The following is a 22,451-nucleotide window of genomic DNA, read 5'->3' as shown; positions in this document are numbered from 1 at the left end:
ATCATAACCTATCTCTAGGATGTATGCGATGCGTTAATAGCAAATAGTGCTTATTCCTAAGCTCCTATCTCTTGATTATGCATTTTTAATCTGACTCTCCCGAGCCTAGATTATAAGCTGAATTTTCCAAGCCTAGATTCTATCCTTAGACTACCCTCCCAAGAATCGCTAATGGATGAATGACGCATACATAATACAAGATAATCGCATAGAACAAAGATCCCCAGTTATGCTAGCTAAGTGCTTCTCAACCCATTCGACAGATTTAGCTACTTGATAATGGGTAGAAATGCACGTTATCATAGTGCTAAGTTCTTGAACAATGCTGGCTTGCGTTGATAAAACATGATAAATTGCATCCAAAAAGCATCAGATTCATAATATTGCGGTTGATGCGTTCATCGCATTAGAACGGTTGTTTTTTTGTATTTTTGTGTAGAATATGCAATGATGCAAGGTAGAAATTGTGATCATCGGAAATCATTGATCCAGCGCAGCATTACCGCAAGGCTTTGTGGTGATCGTATTTGCAAACATTTGCTTAAGAAGGATTGCTGCAACTTGGTGATGCAACATGGTGGGTGCATCTGGGTGAAAGTCTAATTAATTGCGATGGGACAGAAAGTTGATGATAGTCAAATCCGAATTAAGTTGAAAGCCACTAACGATAACAAGTACATTCAGCTTTTCGGTGACAAATATTCGGCACATCAATCAGGGAATTAAAGTCATCCTATCTATGCAATCATGAGAGAGAAGCCGCCGTTCACCCTAGATATTCTATAAATACCATAGACATCCTTCAAAAAAGGGGTTCACCATTCCATCCGTTCGAAAATTCATACGTTCGGATTGCACATCTTTGTTCATAGTTTTCCTTCTGTTTTAAGGTGGAGCAAGAGAAGAGTGGTGATGTCGGAGATCACTCAGGGCAACTCAAGAGAGAAGCTTAAGGCGTAGAAGCAGAGAGCGGGCCAACTCTCGCGAGAGCGAGATTATCTTTTGAACACGAGTAGAAAAATAGTGTAAAAGCCTAGTCAACAAGAGATTGCTACCAGGTTCTTTATTCTATTCTTGCATTGTTGTTTTGTACTTCATCTCTACATTAATGGAAGTTCTTATTCTACATCTGTTCACTCTCCTAGTATGCATGAGTAGCTGAACTAGTCGAATGGTTGAGAAGAACTAAGCTAACATAACCTAGGAAGTTCATTGCCTGCGATTATCTTATGTTGTGCTGAGCCAAATACCCCTTTAGAGCTACTTGAGAGAGAGTTTGAAAAAAAAATCTAAGACTCGAGAGAGCTAGGTTAGAATCTAGACTCGAGAGAGCAAGATTAAAACTGCATAAATAAGAGATAGGGACTTAGAGATAAGCTATGTTTACCAACCTTCATCGCAGGCATCCTAGAGATAGGAATGATATTATGTGGTCACCTTATTTGTGTGTGTTATTCTGTCATTGCATAAATAAGAATAGAGGCTTATGTGTAGGTCCTATAGACTTATCGCATATATCGCATACGTTCTAGCATTAGAAGTTGTAGCATTCGCATCGAGAGATGGTTTACTATTGTATGCATGTTGCATGATCGCAAAGCATGAACGCATCCTAGAAAGTGTTAGTCGAAACCCTTCTCAACCCGTTCACTGCATACTCATCGTATCTTCCGTTTACCAACTCTTTTCAAACTCTGTCGCATTTGTTATTTTTTTTTATCATCGCAAACAAAAACCTCAACAACTATTTATTTATTTGGTCTCCGCAAAGTTTTTCCTAAAAATTACCAACGCAACCTATTTTCACAAGTCCCTGAGTTCGACCTTGGACTTACCAGGAAACTCAGTTGAGTTTACACTTGGATTCCGCTGAGGAAACTTGAGCGCTCAATGCAATTTCACCATCGCATATCATCCACAATTCACTTCATAAAACCAAGCATCAAGTTTTTGGCGTCGTTGCTGGGGACTTCGGCAAAATAGTGTGCTAACGGTAATTTTTCTGATTTCTTTGCAGACTCTCAATCTTTGGTGAATTATGACCCAGAGATTGAGAGAATGTTTAGATGGAGACTGAGAGTCTGCCAATAATAACCACAGTTAGATAAAGAAGAGATGACAGAGTAGCTTGGAAACGAAGCACCAAACGAAAACAACGTCATGGCGAATCCAATCCTACTGGAAAATGATCACAATAGACTCATTAGGGACTATGCATCGTCAAACCTCTATGATTTCTCTCCAGGAATCATGAGGCCTGCCCTCGATGGAAGCAAATTTGAAATGAAACCGGTGATGCTGCAGATGATCTAGACTGCAGGACAATTCGGAGGAAGGCGTGGCGAAGACCCGCACGCCCACCTCCGAAGCTTTATTGAAATTTGCAATACTTTTGTGTTCCTGAACATCTCTACCAAAGAAGTTCGACTAACTTTGTTTCCATTTTCTCTCTGTGATCAAGCTAGGAAATGGGCGTATTCTCTCAAACTGGGAGAGGTCACTTCATGGGAACAGGTCGTGGAGAAGTTTATGAAGAAATACTTTCCACCTACTGAGAACGCTAGACACAGGAAACTAATTACAAATTTTGAACAAGACATGGACGAATCGCTTAGCGATGCCTGGGCGAGGTTTAAAAGGTTGGTCAGGGATTGTCCACATAATGGTTTGCCAGACTGCCTTCAGATAGAAATCTTTTATCATGGTTTGAATCCCACTACCAATGCGGCAGCCGCTGGTGGTCTGCTTGATATAACATATGACGAGGCGAAGAATATCTTGGATCGCATCTCTAACAACCACGAAGATTGGAGAGAGAGTGATTAGAGATTGAGAATCAAAGATGATGACGCAAGTAATGGTGCTATTGCTTCACTACAAAATTAGATGACCGCAATGATGAACTTAATCCAGGGAATTGCGATCAGCAGCCCAACACCGCAAAATGGGCAAATCAACGCAATCAGTCAAAACACCGCAAGGTGTGCGACTTGCGGTGACGGGTACGCGATAGAAGATTGCCCGCAAAATCCACAGTCCATTTACTTTGTAAAGAATAATCCCTTTTTGAATACCTACAACCCCGGGTGGAGAAACCACCCCAATTTTTCTTGGAAGAATCAACAACAGAATTTCCAACCCATGGCATAGAAAGAAGGGCCACAAGGATTCTTCCTACGCAACAACATTCAGACAAGCAATCAAGGAAGTAGCTCACAACCACCGCAATCATCCTTCTTGGAGAGCCTGTTGAAGCAGTACATAGAGAAAAATGAAACTGTGCTTCAAAGTCAGGTTACGTCCATCCGCAACCTAGTGTTATAGATGGGTCAAATTGTGAGTAAGCTAAAGAGTAGACCACAAGGGGCTCTGCCGAGTTCAACAGAACTCCCACGCACCTCAGGAGGATTAGGTAAAGAGTAATGTCAGGTTGTGACATTGCGAAGTGGGAAGATTGTGGAGGGAGAAAATAAGAAGCTTAGTTGGACAACTCCCATTGCGGTTGAACCAGAATTGTGGTGACACAAGAAGAAGAAGGAGAAAAAGAAGCAGTAGAACCAGAGGTTGCGTCGACCTCAAAGTCAACTGAGATGGGGACCGTGAAAGTGCAGTTACCCCCTTTCCCGCAGAGACTAAGGAAGAAAAAGAACGAAGAGGTACAGTACCAACGCTTTCTGTCTATGTTAAAGCAATTGCATATTAATACTCCATTCAGTGAAACCATTGAGGAAATGTATGCCTATGCAAAGTTTCTAAAGGATATGGTAACTAAGAAGAGGGGAGTTGGTAAGTTTGCCACGGTGGCATTAACACAAAGTTCAAAATCAATAATTCCACCGAAGATGAGCGATCCTGGGAGCTTTACTATTCCTTGCTCCATAGGAGGACTATACATCGGGCAAGCCTTGTGTGACCTGGGAGCTAGCATAAATTTGATGCCTTTGTCAATCTTTAGGCAGCTGAATGTGGGGCAACTTGTGCCCACAACGGTGACTCTCCAACTGGCCAATGTCTCTTATACACATCTAGATGTGTATAAGAGACAGGGGCAAGCCTTGTGTGACCTGGGAGCCAGCATAAATTTGATGCCTCTGTCAATCTTTAGGCAGCTGAATGTGGGGCAACTTGTGCCCACAACGGTGACTCTCCAACTGGCCAACAGCTCTCTAGCTGTCTCTTATACACATCTAGATGTGTATAAGAGACAGTCTAAAGGGAAAGGTGAAGGACGTGTTGATAACCATTGACAAATTTATCCTACCAGCTGACTTCATCATTTTGGACTATGAGGCCGACAAAGATGTGCCCATCATTCTGGGGCGACCATTTTTATCAACATGTCATGCTCAGATTGATGTGCATAAAGGGGAAATCACTTTGAGCATCAATGAACAGAAGCTCAAGTTCAACATAATTCGTGCCATGAAGTTTCCGGATGAAGAAGACCTGCATGACTCAGATGACGACCGGAATTTGATTGAAGAAGAAAAGTTTGATGAAGAAAATGAAGAAGAGGATGCTAGCGCATCTGTTGTTGCTTGTAATGCAATCATAACAAAAACAAGCAAGGAAGAAGAAATGATCGCAAACTAGGAAGAAGAGCCAACAGAAAAAGAAGAAAGAAAAACAACGCAACCATCCCTAGAAAAACCATCGACACTAGAATAAAGACCCTACCGAATCATTTAAAGTACGCATTTTTTGGGCAGAACGAGAAGCTGCGAGTTATCATTTCCTCTGAGCTCAATGAAGACCAGAAGAATGCGTTGATGAGCATTCTAAGGAAACATGTGCAAGCATTTGGCTAGACGCTCGCTGACATTAAAGGAATCAGCCCAGCGTACTATATACACCGCATTCGTCTTGAAGAGGACCACAAGGAAACGATCAAACATCAACACAAACTCAACCCTACAATGAAAAAGGTCATTAAAAAGGAGATCACAAATGGTTAGATGCGGGCATCATCTATCCTATAGCAGATAGCACGTGGGTTAGCCCTGTGCAGTGTGTGCTGAAAAAGGGTGGCATGACGTTAGTCTCGAACGAAAATAATGAATTAATACCACAAAGGACCATCACTGGGTGGCGCATTTGCATGGACTACTGCAAGCTGAATGCAGCCACAAAGAAAGATCATTTACCTCTGCCATTCATTGACCAAACGCTAGACCGTCTAACTAGAAATGACTTTTATTGCTTTCTGGATGGTTATGTCGGGTACAACCAGATTATGATAGCTTCAGAAGACCAAGAAAAGACCACATTCACCTGCCCATATGGGACCTTTGCTTTTCGCCACATGTCGTTTGGCCTCTGCAATGCGCCAAGCACGTTCCAAAGGTGCATGATGGCCATCTTTTCAGATTATCTCAAGGACTCTGTTGAAATCTTTATGGACGACTTCTTTGTTTATGGGAACACTTATGAAGTCTGTCTAGCCAACTTAGAGAATTGAAGAGATGCGAAGAGACGAATCTGGTGCTTAATTGCTTAAAATACCATTTTATGGTGAAAGAGGGCATAGTGTTGGGACACAAGGTTTCCAACGCAACCTATTTTCACAAGTCCCTAAGTTCAACCCTGGTCTTACCAGGAAACTCAGTGAAGTTTACACTTGGATTCCGCTGAGGAAACTTGAGTGCTCAATGCAATTTCACCATCGCAATTCACTTCATAAAACCAAGCATCACCACTCATGCGTAATAAATAGAGAGTGAACAAATATAAAGAAGTAAATTCCATTTCTATAGATAAGTTCAAAGTACAAAATAACAATGGAAGATAAGGATAGAGAGCCTAGTAGCAATTCCTTACTTCCCAAGGCTTTTACACTGTTAACTCTATTCTGTTCAAAAGATGTTCTTGCTTCTGCAGGAGTTGGCCCTCTATCTTATCTCGACGCTTCCAACACTCTTCCAAGTTTACTGGAACGATCTTTCGGTACAATCTCACTTCCCTCACTTCCACCTTCTAAATAAAAGAAAAACTAAGAACAAGGCTACTTCTAACTATGGAGAAAATTATCTAACTGCACAAAACATGACGAACTCCTTCACTAAAGAATGCCTTCGGTATTTATAGAGCTTCGGGGTGAAAGGCTTATTCTCACTTATGATTGCACTGATGGGATGACATTAATTCTCTGTCTGATGTGCCAAATATTTGTCAATGAAAAGTTGAGTGTACTTGCTTTAGTAGTTCGTTAGCAGCTTGTCAACTTAATTCGGAATCAACCGTCATCAGCTTTCTATCCCATCGTGATTTATTATGCTTTTCACCCAGATGCGCCCTGATAATGGGTAGAAATGCACGTTATCATAGTACGAAGTTCATAAACAATGTTGGAATGCGTTAATGAAATATTTTAAATTGCGTCCACTAAGCATAAATTCTATAATATTGCAGTCGTATGCGTTCAGTGCATTAGAACTACTGATTTTTGTATTTTTGTGCAGAATATGCGTTAACGCAATGCAAAGATTGTGAGCATAGGAATTCATTGGTCGAGCACAACTTTACCACAAGGCTTTACGTTGATCGTGCTCGCAAACATTCGCCCAAGAAAGATCACCGCAACTTGGTCAACGCAACATGGTGGGCGCATTCGGGTGAAAGGACTCATTTCTCGGCCTTGTCTCTTGATTATCCCGGATCTACTCTGATCAGGTGCTCAGACCAGTCTCTCTCTCAGATCAGTACATACATGTCTCCCTGTATCAAGTATATTTTTCAATGGAATTGCAGAAGCTATTTATAGGCGAAGCTTTAACTCTTTGCAGTGTGGTCCCCACTTTATTGTTAAGACAGTTCCTGAAATGGTGGAGTGAATATTCCTTCTGTTATACAATCATTCCTGTCATAAATGCACAACTGAAAGCTGTACACGCGTCCGAATCCTCTGCAATTGCATTGCTCTTTACATCTTTGATCGTTTGCTCCCATGTGGTGTTGTTTTTTTATTACCGCATGCAGTTGAAATTGCGTTGATCGCAAAGCTCTTGATCGATTGTCGCATGCGCCATCATTGCTTTGATCGTCTCTTCATTATTGATTGACAGGCGCAATGTGACGTAGATGCGTTGTTCAGTTTATCTTTGAGCCAGGAACGCATGCGGTGAGTTGATTTCCTACAGAACAGAGCTGAAACATTCTTTTCTACCATCGCAATGGTGTCAGTGGGTGTATTGAGGACAATTTATAATTTTCGCATTTCTTAGCCAATTTCTATACTATCGACACAACTTTTCTTTCTTTTGGCCGTAATATCTAAATAAAACAGTATAAATAACTTGTATTTCTACAAGTTATCACACCCCTAAATTTAGATATATGCTTGTCTTCAGGTATATCTTCTACTAAGGCAATATTGCTAAATTCCTATCCTAAATTTTGCATCAATTGGTTGCTCCGAATGCTCCACCTAGGCAACATTACTTAACAACACAATTTCCTTCTATCCTTGATAATTCATAACAAATCCCTACTTTATTCTTCTATACAACAAATTTCTACTAAAAAATGCTTTTCTAGTTTTAAAAAGAATGTTTACCTCTTCTTGCGAAAACAACTCGATGCGTCCGGATGTGGTGGTCAAATTTGCGTCATTTATTAGAGACTGTTGATCATGGTTACACCATTCGTTTTGACTTGTTCCCACGGGTGTCATGCGAACATCCAACTATGGTTGTTGTGTGCCAATCTCAACTTTAACTCTTGAATTTCAACTAAGTATATTTTTTGCCGATCAGAGGAGTTGTCTCTTATATTCTTTTATTTTTCTTCTTCTCATTTTTTTCCATATTGCGTCGTTCTTGAAAACTCACCTTTGTTTTGGCTTGCTCCCACGGGTGTCATACGAACATCCAACTACAAGCACGTTCCTTTCACGACTTAACTCTTATCAAGTTGGGATTGTTTTGGGATTTCCCTTGCACTGACATTGGAGTTTTGTATGAAAAAAATTATTTTATTTTCAATTTTTTTGACAATAATAATGAACGCATATTCTTCATGACTGCATCTACTTGATCGCATTTAGTCAGACCTTCCCCACCCTCAAATTTAAAGATGCACAAGGTTCTCATCGCGTTGTTTGGACAGAATAGACAAACACTTAGACAAAATTTTGAAAAGAAGGTTTGAGCAGAATTTTAAAGGATAAAAGGTAAAACAGTGTTATAGCTACGAATTAATTAAGTGTTAGTCATAAAATACAAAGTGTGGGAAATGCTACTAAGTGTATGCATATAACTCATCATGGCAACGCAATGAATAATGCAAAATAAAAGATCAAGAATATCGTAAATAATGACAAAGGATGATAAAAAAGAGGCTAAGGCATAGGGAAAGGATTGCTACTCAGTTGTATTAAAAATTAACTGAGTATGCAAAGAAATACAAATAACGCAATACAAAATTTTTGCATGTACAAAGAATCAAAGAATTAGCTTCTATACATATAAAAATAATAAATGAAGTAAGAATAAAAGAATGACCGCAATAAAAAAATTGTAAAGTTATTGAGGAGGAAGAGGTTCTAGTGGAGGATTCTGACGAGGTACGCGAGGAGCTTCTTCGAAATTCAGATGCTGCTGAAAATGCGGAGGCACCATGGGACCATGAAGATATGTTGTCAGAAAGTTGAAGTACTCATGGATGCGCTCTGCTAATTGCCTTTGGTTCAGGTGGATCGTATAGATGTTGCGTTGAATATTGATCATCACTTGCCTTGTCATAGCAGCATTGCGTTGTAAGTCTTCTACTCGCTCGTTTACCTCATTTATTCTCTGGCAGAAAAAGTCATGTTGCTGGGAGAGAAGGGACCGGATATCTGCTAGTTCAGCAGCTAAGGAGGCAATGGTGGGTTGTGCCTGTGATGTTTCGCCATCATCGTTTTAGGGTTGGGCAGAAGTGCCTTCACCCAAATCGTGTGGGTCATCAACATGCGGCGATGGAAGGGAAAGTTGCGGTGATGATGAAGGTGAAGATGGAGCTATTGGATATATGGATGGAGAATTAGAAACAAGGAGAAGGTTAGTGAAATGTTTGGGAAGTGAGGGAGAAGGTTCTGCATGAGGGCTTGGAGGGCGAATTATCAAAGGCAAAGGATCCAAGGTTTCTTGATCTTGCGTTGATGCTTCTTGGAATTTTTCCTTTCTTTGTCATCCTTGCGTTGTTTCTTTGGCTTTGGCTGTTGCGGCGCATTTAAGTCGATCATGGGTCTTTTAGGTGGAAGTTCGGGCCAATGTGGGGAATCTTTGAGAAGCATTCTCAAAATCTTGACGTTGATGAGATCATGTACATCCGACATTGGTTCCTCTTCAATACCCACACCTAATGAGACGCATAGGCTTGAGACTGTCCAAGGAAAGAAATATTGGCCTCTTAGGTGCCCCACAAAACCTCGAATTTGTCTTGCGATCAACTGGCCCACGTCTATTGGAATGTCGCGTGCGATGCAGTATGCGGCCATGACTCTATCCCTCGAAATTGTTTTGTCATGGGATTTCGGGAGGAGTTTTCGGTTCACCAAATATACCCAAAGCCGCGCCTCTGGAAGCAATGTCTTGGACGCCAGGGTTCTGATGCCTTTTAAGAAAACCGACCACTGAGTGCCTGGTTGCATTAATACCTTCAGCGCATCTTCCATCTGCTCTTCTGTGGGATCATCAATGATTTTATTACCCGATGCATCCGGGATGTCCTTCATCTGATACAACTCATTGATGTCCTTTGCGCTGAAAGGCACCACTCCCCCTTTCATGGTCACCGCATCTTTGGTGCCATGGAGCCGTCCATTGTAGAAGTCTCACACTACCTTTGGAATGACGATGGATGGGCACTGGCAAAATGTTTCCCATCCATGCTCCAATACAACGCTTGTGATCAAGTCTGGTAGTGGTGTTGGCACAGGGAAGAATCCCATCTCTATCATCATATCGTCATTTTCTTTCTTCCTTAATGATCGTCCTTTAGCCAACGCAGACTCACTGCTTTCTACAACTGCTTTACCCTTCTCTTTGGTCAACGCAAGGCGGGATTTTTGCTTTTGTTTCCTTTCCCTTGCCTTTCGTTGTTCTTCCTTCTCCCACTCTGTAATTTCTTTTCCCTTCTTCTCTCTTATGCGCTGAACGTTTGCTCGACGCTTCTTCTCCTTCTCTTTCTTCTTCTTCCTCTCTTCTTCTTCATCTTCTCTCATTTCTTTCTCAAATTCTCTTTCAAATTGCTCTGAGGCCAGTAAAATGCGTTGTTCTTCCTTGAGCCTTTTTCTTTCCTCTTCTGCTGATCTCTCATTGTTGCGGCGCACCTCCTCATCTTGTAATTTTCTTCTTCTACTACCTCTACGATGATTTGTTGTGCCCACAACATTTTCACTTGCTTTTCTTCCTCCTTTTTTCTTCTCCTCTCCTTCTCTTCTAATGCATCTTGAAAAATTGGTGGGTCAATTATTGACCCTTGCGGTGCATTCTCCTTGCGACACCACGTCAAGGGGGTGATGCCTGCATCTTCTCCATCATCAGTCGCAATCAATCTTACTTGCGTTGTTTCCTCCTCGGGTAGCGCTGATTTTCTCAATTGTGCTGACTCCCCCTTATCCCCCCTTAGGAGGTGGATTCTCCGTTCAGTTCTGGGCTCTCAACCCTCTTTCTCCTCTCTTCCTCCTTCTTCAGGTGCCTCTCTTCCCGCCGGCGTTCCCTCTTCTCACCCATCCTTTCTTCTTTTTTCTTGATTTGATGGGTTTCCTCATCTTCTTCAGCCCTCTTCTCTTTGATCTTTTTCTTCTTCTTCTTCTCCTCAGCCACTTCTGGCTGCTTCTCCGACACTGCTTCCTCCAAAGCGACCCTGATGGGTCCCTCATATGATTCTGCTTGAACAGTTTCCTTAGGATCCAAGATTGCCAAAGTGCTTCTCCTTGATGCTTCCTCCATCTCCTCCTCCGAAGGTAGTGGCTGGTTCACAACCCTAGCTTCGAGCAGTCCTCCTTCCTTCTCCATGTTGCTGAGTATACTCCCAAACACCTCCTTATCGTCCCTTCTCTTCTTTTCACTTTCAGAGGACAATGTTGGGAGTGGGGTGCTTTCTGATCTCTGCCCCCTTTTAAACTGAAGTGGTTTAACTGCTAAGGGCTTTTGCCGAGGTTTTCTGGCGACTCGAGGGATGGTTTGTGATTGGGCGGTGAGACGACAGCTTGCCGCGAGGACTGCCACCTCTTAATGACGGGAAATTGGAAGTCAATCTTACTCGACACCCAACTTCCCTTGGACGCATTATGTGATGCATGTTCCTAAAATATGCGTTGATAACCATACGTTGATTGGTCATGCATTGGAATGAAATTGCGCCAATAATGTATCCAATGATCGTGCATCCTGCCACAAGTTTTCTTGCGTACACGCCAAGTATAACATGAATGCAAGTTTTCTCAGGTAATCTGAGGTCGAACACAGGGACTTGTACTAAATGTTTGTGGTGATTGTGCATGTGGAGGTTTAAATAAAAGAATGGAGGGGTTGCTGCTAATTAATCCTACTCCTACTCCTATCTAACAGACAACGCAAAGAGAATATGCATGACAGGTAGAAATGCGACAACCTCGACAGGAAATAAATGGATGGGGAAATGGATAAAATGTGGAGATGTTTTCATTGCAACCCTTAAGAGTGACCACAAGGGAACCTTAGTCAATGTAAGCCATGCAATCATGCAACTCATATACAATAGTAAACCACCTCTCGGCGCGAATGTTATGGCTTCTAATTGTTAGAACGCATGCGATGTATGTGCAGAGGTGTCTATAGGGCCTACACATAAGCCTCTAATTCTTGTCTATGCAATGATACATAAACAATACGACCACATATCATCATTCCTATTCCTAAGATGCATGCGATGCAGAGTTGACAAACATAGCTTATCTCTAAGTTCCTATCTCTTGCTTATGCCGATCTAATCTTGCTCTCTCGAGTCTAGATTCTAACCTAGCTCTATCGAGTCATTAGGTTCTTTCTTTAGACTCTCTCTTGAGTAGCTCTAAAGGGATGTTGGGCACAATATAAGAAAAAAAAATGCATGAACTTGGTTGACGCAAGATTGTTACTATCCCTAGTGAACAACACATACCTTGCTTAATGCGTCTAACCACTTACCCTCCCAGGCAGTTGATTGTTGCTGACTTCGTTCATAGACAAGCAATGCATTAGCCCATAGACAGGCGTTGCAGCAGCTTTACACTAAGCAAGTAAGATTACTCACATACTCGTGCAACGTACACCTCTCGGTGGTTTGCTCATGCTTAATATCCCTAATCCACATGATTAAGTATGCAATACCCAAGCACTCCCACTAAGTGTTGCAATGAAAGTAAAGATGCTAAGCAAGAAGATGGAGATAGAGTCGAAGGAATAGAGAAATGCATTGAAAACAATTGTATTAATCCCTTAATTCAAAATGTCATACAATACATTATAGAAAAAGAAAGGAAAAGAACTGACCAGCTGGAAGCAAAACTTTGCTTCCAGCGGATGTGCGTCAAGGCTGCCGGTGGTGCATGGATGGGCGGAGAAGCTAACTCTCTCGAGATCTAACTTCGATCGAAGGCTCCGATCGACACTGGGAATCGATGAAGGAGGTGAAGAACTCTCAGGCGTCTTCTCACGTATTTTTGTCTTGATCGCGGGGAAAATCCCTGGTTGAGGGATAATCTCCAGATGACTTGGAATTTCGATCATCGGCTTCTATTTATAGAGTTTTGACTGCCGACAGCATTAATTGGACTACTCTGAGTCTGATGTTTGGCGCGTCAGTCCTTTCTAAACCTCTGCCACCAACGACGCGGTAGGTGAAATGTTAGCATCGACTTTGGATTTTCTCGATGTAGATGCGTTGATGCATTCATTCCACCAACCTTGCGTTGATCCCAAATCCATTGTCGCTTAGCTGCAATCATTCAATGACCACATTTGCTTAACACCGCAATTCCACATGATGACCGCAATCGCTTGACGAGTGCAACTCTCATGCGATGGACGCATACGGCTGATTACCGCAACATCCATGCGTTAATCGATGCGTTTGCCTTGCGATGGAGTGTTTCCCCGCATGTGGTCGTCTGTGCGATGGTATGGTTTCCGCATTTGCATTCATTTCCTGCATTAGCTACAAAAATAGAACATTGAATGCATAATTAACACAAAGTAATGGGTTAGCTGAGATTCGCCATGCTGATCGACGCAAACTCCTTTTCTAATGAATTCCTATCATGATGGACGCAATTTCTGCCTAACAACCTTCATAATTCTAAATAAAAGGACTAAGATGACATGCATTTCTACATGTCATCACCTCTCGAGCAGTGATTTGGGCTGATGAGGGTGATGAGGGTAAAGAAGATGGTTGGTCGGCCATGGGTGAACTGAGCAAGAAAGCTGGGGAACACTTAGGGTTTTAGGAAGAGAGTAAGTTTGATATGCAAAGGCGATTTAGGGTTTCTGGTTGCAAAGAGATTCAAATAAACAACCTAAGACGGAGGAGACGAAATTTATAAGTTGGGCCTTGCTGGGCCCAACACAAATTCTGCGGTGGTAGGCCTCGAGGTACACAAAAAGCCTACTGTCGCGCGCCTCACATTTATGAATTTGCAGAGATGTACGTCCTTTCAACTGAAAATTCATCATGTCCTTAGAAGCCTAAGTGATTGGACTTCTCAATTTGCAAAAATAATTTTTTTTTCTTTGGTTTTTTCGGATGGGCGTAAGGTTAAGAATTAACGCAATGCATCCATTAACACAAATGCATCTTTGCAGAGGACGTGCAACAATGCATGTATCCTCACAACACACCCCTTAACTCAACACATTTCTGGAGGACGGGCGCATGGTATTTCTACTGACGCAACACTACCTCAACATAGTGCAGTTTTGCTAAGGATGGGCAAAGAATACAGACGAGCGCAACACACCCCTCACCGCAATGCATTTGAGTTGGATGAACGCAAAGTGTATCTTGTTGGTACAAGATGCACCCATCATCGCAATGCATACTGGATGTTAATTGTTTTATTTTATTTCATTTTATTATTATTTATTTTTCTTTTTTTTTTTCATCAACGCAAGTCACAAGGACTTTGTGATATTAATTCTCTTCCTATTAAACAATCATTCACCAAAATTTAAGGATAACGCATTTAAGACAGAAAAGTAAGGAAATTAAAGAAAGCACGGAAATTAACGCAAGTGAATTAAATGGGAAATAAATTCATAAAGCATTGAAAGAAAGTTTAAGGAAGTCATAAATAAAAAAATTCATGAAGCAATAAAGAAGATAATTAAGAAAGCATGTAAACATAAAATTGAGATATGGACTAGAAGACAATTTTTCATGATGAACACAATCCACACCTCCACAGGCGATCAAGCTTGTCTGCCCAATGTCTTCAAGGACATTGCTCCTTCTCGTGAGATCCTGGGGCTTCAGAATTGCTTGGCAGCGTACTAGGTGTTCTACTACGTAGTTCGGCTGCCAGTTGCCCAACTTGGACCTCCAAGTTTCTGATTGAAGATGCCTGCGACTGCATAACAACATCATTTTTCTCAATGTATTGCTTGAGTAGAGACTCCAATGAATTACTAGAGATGTTAGAAGAGAATAGTTGGTTTTGCGGCTGTCTCTGATGCCCTTGATTATGGTTTTGGTGAAAAGGTAGAGGGTTTCCTCAATTCCTGGAGTTGCTGTTCTGATGGTTACTTAGCCCACCTTGGTTATGACTTCCCCCCCAACCGAAGTTAGGGTGATTCCTCCAACCAGGATTATACGTGTTTCTGTACGGATTATTCTGGATAGTGCATACTTGCTGAGGGCTTGATGGGCACATTTCCACCACATGGCCCCCTCCACATTGGATACAACTTATTGCGGCCACTTGTGCCGGCGCACTGGGTCTGTCTCTTATACACATCTAGATGTGTATAAGAGACAGCCGCATAGTTCTTCATTAGAATGTTGCGGTCAGCAGCAAGGAAAACGGGATCTTGCGCTGGCCGGCCCACCCCTTGATTCACTTCGGGTGCCTCATTATTATTGTTGTTTTCTGCCATGTTGGCTCTCTTTCGCCTTGCTCTGTTCTGGCGTGCCCTTGCGAAAAATGTACGCTCGATCTCTGGGCTGTCTCTTATACACATCTAGATGTGTATAAGAGACAGAGCAAACACTGACTATGAGTTCGATGGGCACATTTCCATCGCATTGCCCCCTCCACATTGGACACAACTTATTGCGGCCACTTGTGTCGGCGCACTGGGTTGTGCTGATCCTTAGGAGAGGGCACCTTGATTAAGCGCCATCGACTGAAGGATAGAGGTTACCGTGGCCATTTGTGCGGCCAAAGTTATCATTGTCTCTGTCGGCACAATGGCAGTATCATTTCTTCTTCTCTTGGAGCCTCTTCCTCCGTACCCGTCATCAACCCAGTCATCCATATTCCGTGAGATACGATCAAGGATGACCTTGGCTTCAGTGTATGTTTTATCCATAAAACCTGTCTCTTATACACATCTAGATGTGTATAAGAGACAGGCAGCAAGGAAAACGGGATCTTGCGCTGGCCGGCCCACCCCTTGATTCACTTCGGGTGCCTCATTATTATTATTTTCTGCCATGTTGGCTCTCTTTCGCCTTGCTCTGTTCTGGCGTGCCCTTGCGCGAAATGTACGCTCGATCTCTGGGTTAGCTTCGAATTCTGGATCAGTTCCAGTACTCATAAATCGTCAGACTTCTCTTTGCGATAAACAGTCAGTACAAAGAGATTTGTCCTGCAAAATATCACAAACATACTCAACACTAACCGTTATCAATCCCCAGCAACGGCGACATAAACTTGATAATGCTTGGAATGGAGATGTGTACTGTGCATGCATGATACTGTGCTACAAGCTCATGTTGCCATAAACTTGTAACGCTATTTTTATATCTTACAACATATGAACAAATATGAATATGAATGAATGAACAAGTATATGCGTTAAAAACATAAACTTGGTGACAAAGAGGGAATGTTATGCTGTGTTATTGCTCATGCACACTTTATGCGATACTACTTCTAAATATGCGTTGTTAACTATATGCTTGTATGCTATAGAGTAATACGTGTCACAAGTTTCCTTGCGCTGAAACCAAGTATAATTCCAATGCAAGTTTCTCAGAATAATCCGAGGTCGAGCACAGGGATTGTTTTCGTTAATGTGTTACTTTTGTGATACATGCGACCGGTTTTACAATTAATAAAAGATTTGGTTTGTACATGAATTTAAATTGCGATAAACATAAATTGCGTTGATAAAATAAAAGTGCATTAAAAAGGTAAATCCTAAAATAACATGATACAAGATACCAGATACGTGATACATGATACTAAGTTTGAGACTGATAGTGAAGTTATACAAAGGATCGTGATATGCAATGGCAAGTCTTTGTGTATGAATTAGAAATAGAAAGAATAATTAGTAAAAACATCGCAAGTTTGACAACTGCGTTAAAGATGTTACTAAGGTTCCGCTTTCCCTTGACGTACACCTCTCGGTGATCGGCCGCCTTCCTATATCTCTATGGTGAAACAAGGATGAACGTGATGAACGCAAGGTTGCTTCCATCTCTGGAAGTACTTCTCGCTTTAGTTAATGCATTCTTCCAACCCTCTCTCGATAGGCGGAATGACATCTTCACTTCTGCTCTCACAGGTGAAGATGTCGTCTAGCATGCTTTAGCTAAACATAATTATTTCCTTAACACAAATTAATTTACTTGCTTAATTCTTATTAATTACCCAGGGAATTAAGAAAACATCATGGAGAAAGTGAATCATGGATGAACGGAAATAGATAGAGAGATGATAATGGAAATGATCATAACAATTAATACTATGATTAAGTGTCTGATACATGGTGTGAATGATAGAGTAAAGAAGATGAGTACAAGTGATGAAAACGAGATAGAAACAAATACAGAAAAGTGTCAACGTCTTGACATAGATCTAGACGGAGGTTTTGCTTGTTGGCGTGTGGAATGGATGAAAAGAAGAGCTTCCCTCCTAGGCTTGCTCGTTTGGTAGAAGTGGCCTTCGTATAGAGCTTCAACGGCGGGGATTGAAAGGATTCTTTGCTCGGAGACTCACTTCTCGGCCTTGTCTCTTGATTATCCCGGATCTACTCTGATCAGGTGCTCATACCAGTCTCTCTCTCAGATCAGTATACACACGTCTCCCTGTATCGAGTATATTTTTCAATGGAATTACAGAAGCTATTTATAGGCAAAGCTTTAACTCTTTGTAGTGTGGTCCCCAATTTATTGTTAAGGAAGTTCCTAAAATGGTGGAGTGAATATTACTTCTATTATGCAATCAATCCCGTCAGAAATGCACAATTGAAAGCTGTACACACGTCAGAATCCTCCGCAATTGTGTTGTCTTTACATCTTCGATCATTTTCCCCCATGCAGTGTTGTTTTTTATTACCGCATGCGGTTGAAATTGCGTTGATCTCAAAGCTCTTGATCGATTGTCGCATGCACCATCATTGCGTTGATCGTCTCTTCATTATTGATTGACGAGTGCAATGCGATGTAGATGCATTGTTCAGTTTATCTTTGAGCTAGGAACACATGCGGTGACTTGATTTCTTGCAAAATAGAACTGAAACATTCTTTTCTACCATCGCAATGGTGCCAGTGGGTATATTGACGACAATTTATAATTCTCACATTTCTTAGCCAATTTCTATACTATCGATGTAACTTTTCTTTCTTTTGACCGCAATATCTAAATAAAACAGTATAAATAACTTGTATTTGTATAAGTTATCATTAGCCGAAACCCTTCTCAATCTGTTCACCGCATATTCATCGTATTTCCCATCTACAACTCTTTTTAAGCTCCGCTGCATTTTTTATTTACCTTTAATCAACGCAATCAACAAGCCAAGCACTTTATTTCTTTACCCGGTTACCGCAAAGTTTTCATCAAAATTACCAATGCAATCTATTTTCACAAGTCCCTGTGTTCGACCCTGGACTTACCAGGACACTCAGAGGAATTTACACTTGAATTCTGTTGGGAAAACTTGAGTGCACAACGTAAATCCATCAACGCATATCATCCATATTTCCACATAAAATACTGCATCAAGTTTTTGGCGCCGTTGTCGGGGACTTCGGCAAGATAGTTTGTTAACGGTAATTTTTTTATTTCTTTACAGAACTTTCAATCTCTGGCGAATTACGACCTGGAGATTGAGAGAACATTCAGAAGAAGATTAAGAGACCACCAACACAACAAGAAGGAACACCAAGAATGGTGGAGCAACCGGATGTAAGGGCTGGTAACGCGAATAATATAATGGCCAACCCCATCCTTCTGGCGAATGATCGCAATTGTCACACCCCCTCCCAAGCTGTAAACCCCAAGACCGGGAAGGGAGCATGAGGGTAACTAATAGCATCCTAAGACAATACTCATGTTCAATATTTTCCCCCATATTTATTACTAATTTTAATAAGTTTACAGTATTCCCCCTATCCCTCTATATATATAAGTAGATTTTCTCTCTATTCTTTGTTAGATGATCTGAGCTGTGCCCTGAGATGGTGGTGGTGGGTGGTGGACTCCTCCTTGAACGCTCCACTTTGCTACCTGGGGGGGGATATAAGAAAACATTTGGAAAACATGAGCTAATAAGCCCAGTGAGTGGTATATTTTCTTATAAACGAAACCTTGGCTTATCAAAAATAAACTTTTGGGGAAAACAGCATGCAATCAACAACACATTAATACCATTACAAATTCATTTCCTTAGCCAAGCCGTTGAATTATTTCCTGATAACGGTCAACTACTGTCAACACAATAACACAACAACAATTTTATGGAAACTTTCCCTATACCCCATTTTTTCCGCCAATGTGCACATCGACCATTTCTTTCCCGCTAGTTATGCTTAGGTAACTTGGCCATATTTTCCCGCTGGTCGTCGCCGACTGAAGCCGACCATATTTTTCCGCTAAGTACCCTTTTCAAGCATACTAACCATATCCCGGGTATAATTCTAGTTTCCATCACAATATAACATGTAATATCATGGCAATCACAACAGAAATCATGCATCCCTACTCATGTACATTTGACATTACCCTCTACGTACAAGGCTCATATATACATATACATACATAAATCAAAACAACACATAGTAACCACTCATCGTCAAAAAATCCTCCTAATGCAATTTACTCGTAAATATCTTCCCTAACCTCCTTCAAATTTCCTTCCTTCCAGACCAACGGCAGCCTATTCACTAAAAACTCACCCTCTCTATAGGATTTTTACTATTGGAATTTGTTTTGGAATGAGTTTAACTTTCAGCCAGGGCCTCCTATTTATAGTAATTCCCAGCTCCTTTCTGTGCGACAACTCACCATACAAATGGCTTCTCCTTAAGCTACCTACGCTAACTTGGGCTAACCGAGCTTTGAGTTGTCTAATTCTGAGTTTGCCAACCAAAATTACCTTAATTTGCATGTAATCTTAGCCGTACACTACTTTCTTAAGTCTTCCTACATGAAATCTCCCTTTGCCACATCAATCGCTTATTTTTTGAATTAATTATCCAAATTATTAATGAATGTGTCTAGCCTCTTTAAAATACGTCCGTCTGTTCAATCTCGCTCTCTCCACTCTCGTGGCTCTCACTCTCTCCGACTTTCTTGCTGGTTCTGTTCTCGTGGCTCTCGCTCTCTCCCACTTTCTCGCTGGAAGATCTCACTCTCTCCTACTTTCTCGCTCAAACTCTCGCTCAAACCAATCTCGCTCTTTCCCATTCTCTCACTTAAATCAATCTCGCTCTCTCCCATTCTCTTGCTGCCTCCACTCTCACTGGTGTTGCTCTCTTCAATCTCGCTAGTGTCGCTCTCTCCCATTTTGTCTTTACTCTCGCTTGGCATCACGTGTAGGATAGTTGTTTGGTCCAACACTTCCATCACCGCATGCCCTTCGCAACACATAGACAATACTTAAACCATTGCATTATTCCATACTTAATTCGTTTATCTTGGTTTTCCCATGTCTAAATTCCTCATAATTTTATAATATTTTTTTGTTTTTAAATCCTATTTCCTCATGCCTTTCAAATTAGGGTTAGGGTATTACAGCAATAGACCCATTTGGGACTATGTGTCACCTAACCTCTATGATTTCTCTCCAGGAATCATGAGGCCGAAGTTAGATGGATCGAGGTTTGAAATGAAGTTGGTAATGTTGCATTTGATCCAGGCTGCTCGGCAGTTTGGAGGAAGGCGTGGTGAAGACCCGCACGCCCACCTTCAGAGCTTCATAGAAATCTGCAACACTTTTTGTTCCCAAATATCTCAACCGAGGAAGTTCGACTAACTCTGTTTCCCTTTTCTTTGTGTGATCAGACAAGGAATTGGGCATATTCTCTCGAACTGAGGGAGATAACTTCATGAAAACAGGTGGTGGAAAATTTTATGAAGAAGTATTTCCCACCAACTAAGAACGCTAGGAGAAGGAAATTAATAACAAATTTTGAACAAGAAGATGACGAATCGCTCAGCGATGCTTGGTGAGGTTTAAGCGATTGGTAAGAGACTGTCCACATAATGGCTAACCAGATTGCCTACAAATGGAAATTTTCTACCAAGGATTGAACCCCTCTTTGCAAACCGCTACCAATGTGGCAGCTGCTGGTGGTCTGCTCGACAAAACATATGAGGAGGCTAAAAGTATACTTGATTGCATTTCCAAAAATTACGAGGATTAGAGGGAAAGCGATCGGAGATTAAGGATCAAAGAAAATAACGCAAACAATGGGGCCATCGCATCCCTGAAAAATCAAATGACTGAGATGATGAGTCTGATACAAGGCATCGCAATTAATAATATGGGGGTGAAGAAAGGGCAGGTCAGTGCAATCACTCAAACAACCGCAAGTTGTGTCATTTGTGGTGATGCTCACCCGATGGAGGAATGCCAACAAACCCACAGTCTGTATGCTTCATGAGAGATAATCCCTACTCCAATACATATAACCCCGGGTGGCGAAATCACCCAAATTTTGCATGAAAAAATCAACAACAAAGCTTTCAACCTGTGGCATAAAAAGGAGGGCCACCCAGATTTTTCCCGCAAAACAACGGTCCAGTGCAAAGCCAAGCTAGCAACTCACAACCACGCCATCTTCGTCATTAGAGAGCTTGCTGAAGTAGTATATGGAGAAAACGAATCTGTGCTTCAGAATCAAGCTACATCCATTAGAAATCTCGAAATTCAAATAGGACAAATTACGGGCGAGTTGAAAAATAGACCGCAAGGAGCATTGCCAAGCTCAACTAAGCTCCTTCGCAATGCTAGGGGTAATGGGAAGGAATAATGCTTAGCAGTCTCCTTGCTAAGCGACAACATGACTCCGAAAGTAGGAGAGAAGACCCGCTGACCTATATTTTGGAGAAGCCCGAGAAAATAGACCCTGAAGTTGCGTCCACCCTTAAGCCTCTAGATCTTGAGACAGAAGAAGTCCAACCACCAGTAACTCAACAAAGATTGAAAGAGGAACAAATTGAGGAAGAAAATATCGTAATAATGCCTGCAGCGCAAAATGCTATGATCCCACCTAAAATGGGTGACCCGGGAATCTTCACGATCCCATGCTCTATTAAAGGGACCTTCAGTGGCCAAGCACTATGCAATCTTGGGGCAAGTATAAACATAATGCCGCTATCAATCTTCAAACAATTGAATGTCGACACACTTACGCTCACAAAGGAAACTCTCCTGCTCGTGGATAGATCTCGAATACATCCTGAAGGAGAGTTGAAAAATGCTGCAATTTCAATCGATAAATTCAACCTGCTGACAGATTTCCTCATTTTAGATTATAAAGCGGACAAAGATGCACCCATCATATTGGGACAACCATTCCTTTCAACCGGTCGCGCTCAAATTGATGTGCGCAAGGGGGGAAATTGTAATGAGCATTCATGGGGAAAAACTCCGGATTAAGGCAGTAAAGATCCTAGAGGACAAAGAAAAGAGAGAAAAGCCACCATGGATGTGAACAAACCAGCCGGAAATAAGTGGTCCCTGCATTATCAAATGATCTCAACATATCAGGGACGCAAGTTTCTGAAGCATCAACTCTTTAATTCTTCACCACTATTCGAAATCTACACTTTATCCTTTCAATCTTTATCTATCCTTATTTTACTATTGCTATTAAACCAAAAAAAAAAATGCGATAATGAGTTTTATTTTGTTTTAAAATAATTTGACCCTCTTTTTTTTTTCTTGCAACGATTAAGACGCTAGATTACGGAGATGTTACGCGACAAAGTATTTATCTTAATCCATCGCCGCAAAGATGGATGCGTCAATACAATGCAGGCGATAGCGCAAAAT

The 22,451-nt window shown here is 41.5% G+C and overlaps 1 non-coding gene across 1 annotated transcript; it reads right to left on the bottom strand.

Moving 5' to 3' along the window:
- Positions 1 to 2,562: 2,562 nt before the first annotated feature.
- Positions 2,563 to 2,669, bottom strand: LOC120076949. Its single transcript, XR_005481694.1, has one exon. It is a non-coding gene; the product is annotated as a small nucleolar RNA R71 (small nucleolar RNA).
- Positions 2,670 to 22,451: the final 19,782 nt, after the last annotated feature.

This window comes from Benincasa hispida, chromosome 4, assembly GCF_009727055.1.
Source record: "Benincasa hispida cultivar B227 chromosome 4, ASM972705v1, whole genome shotgun sequence".
NCBI lineage: Eukaryota > Viridiplantae > Streptophyta > Magnoliopsida > Cucurbitales > Cucurbitaceae > Benincasa > Benincasa hispida.
This window is presented reverse-complemented; position numbering and strand designations above follow the sequence as displayed.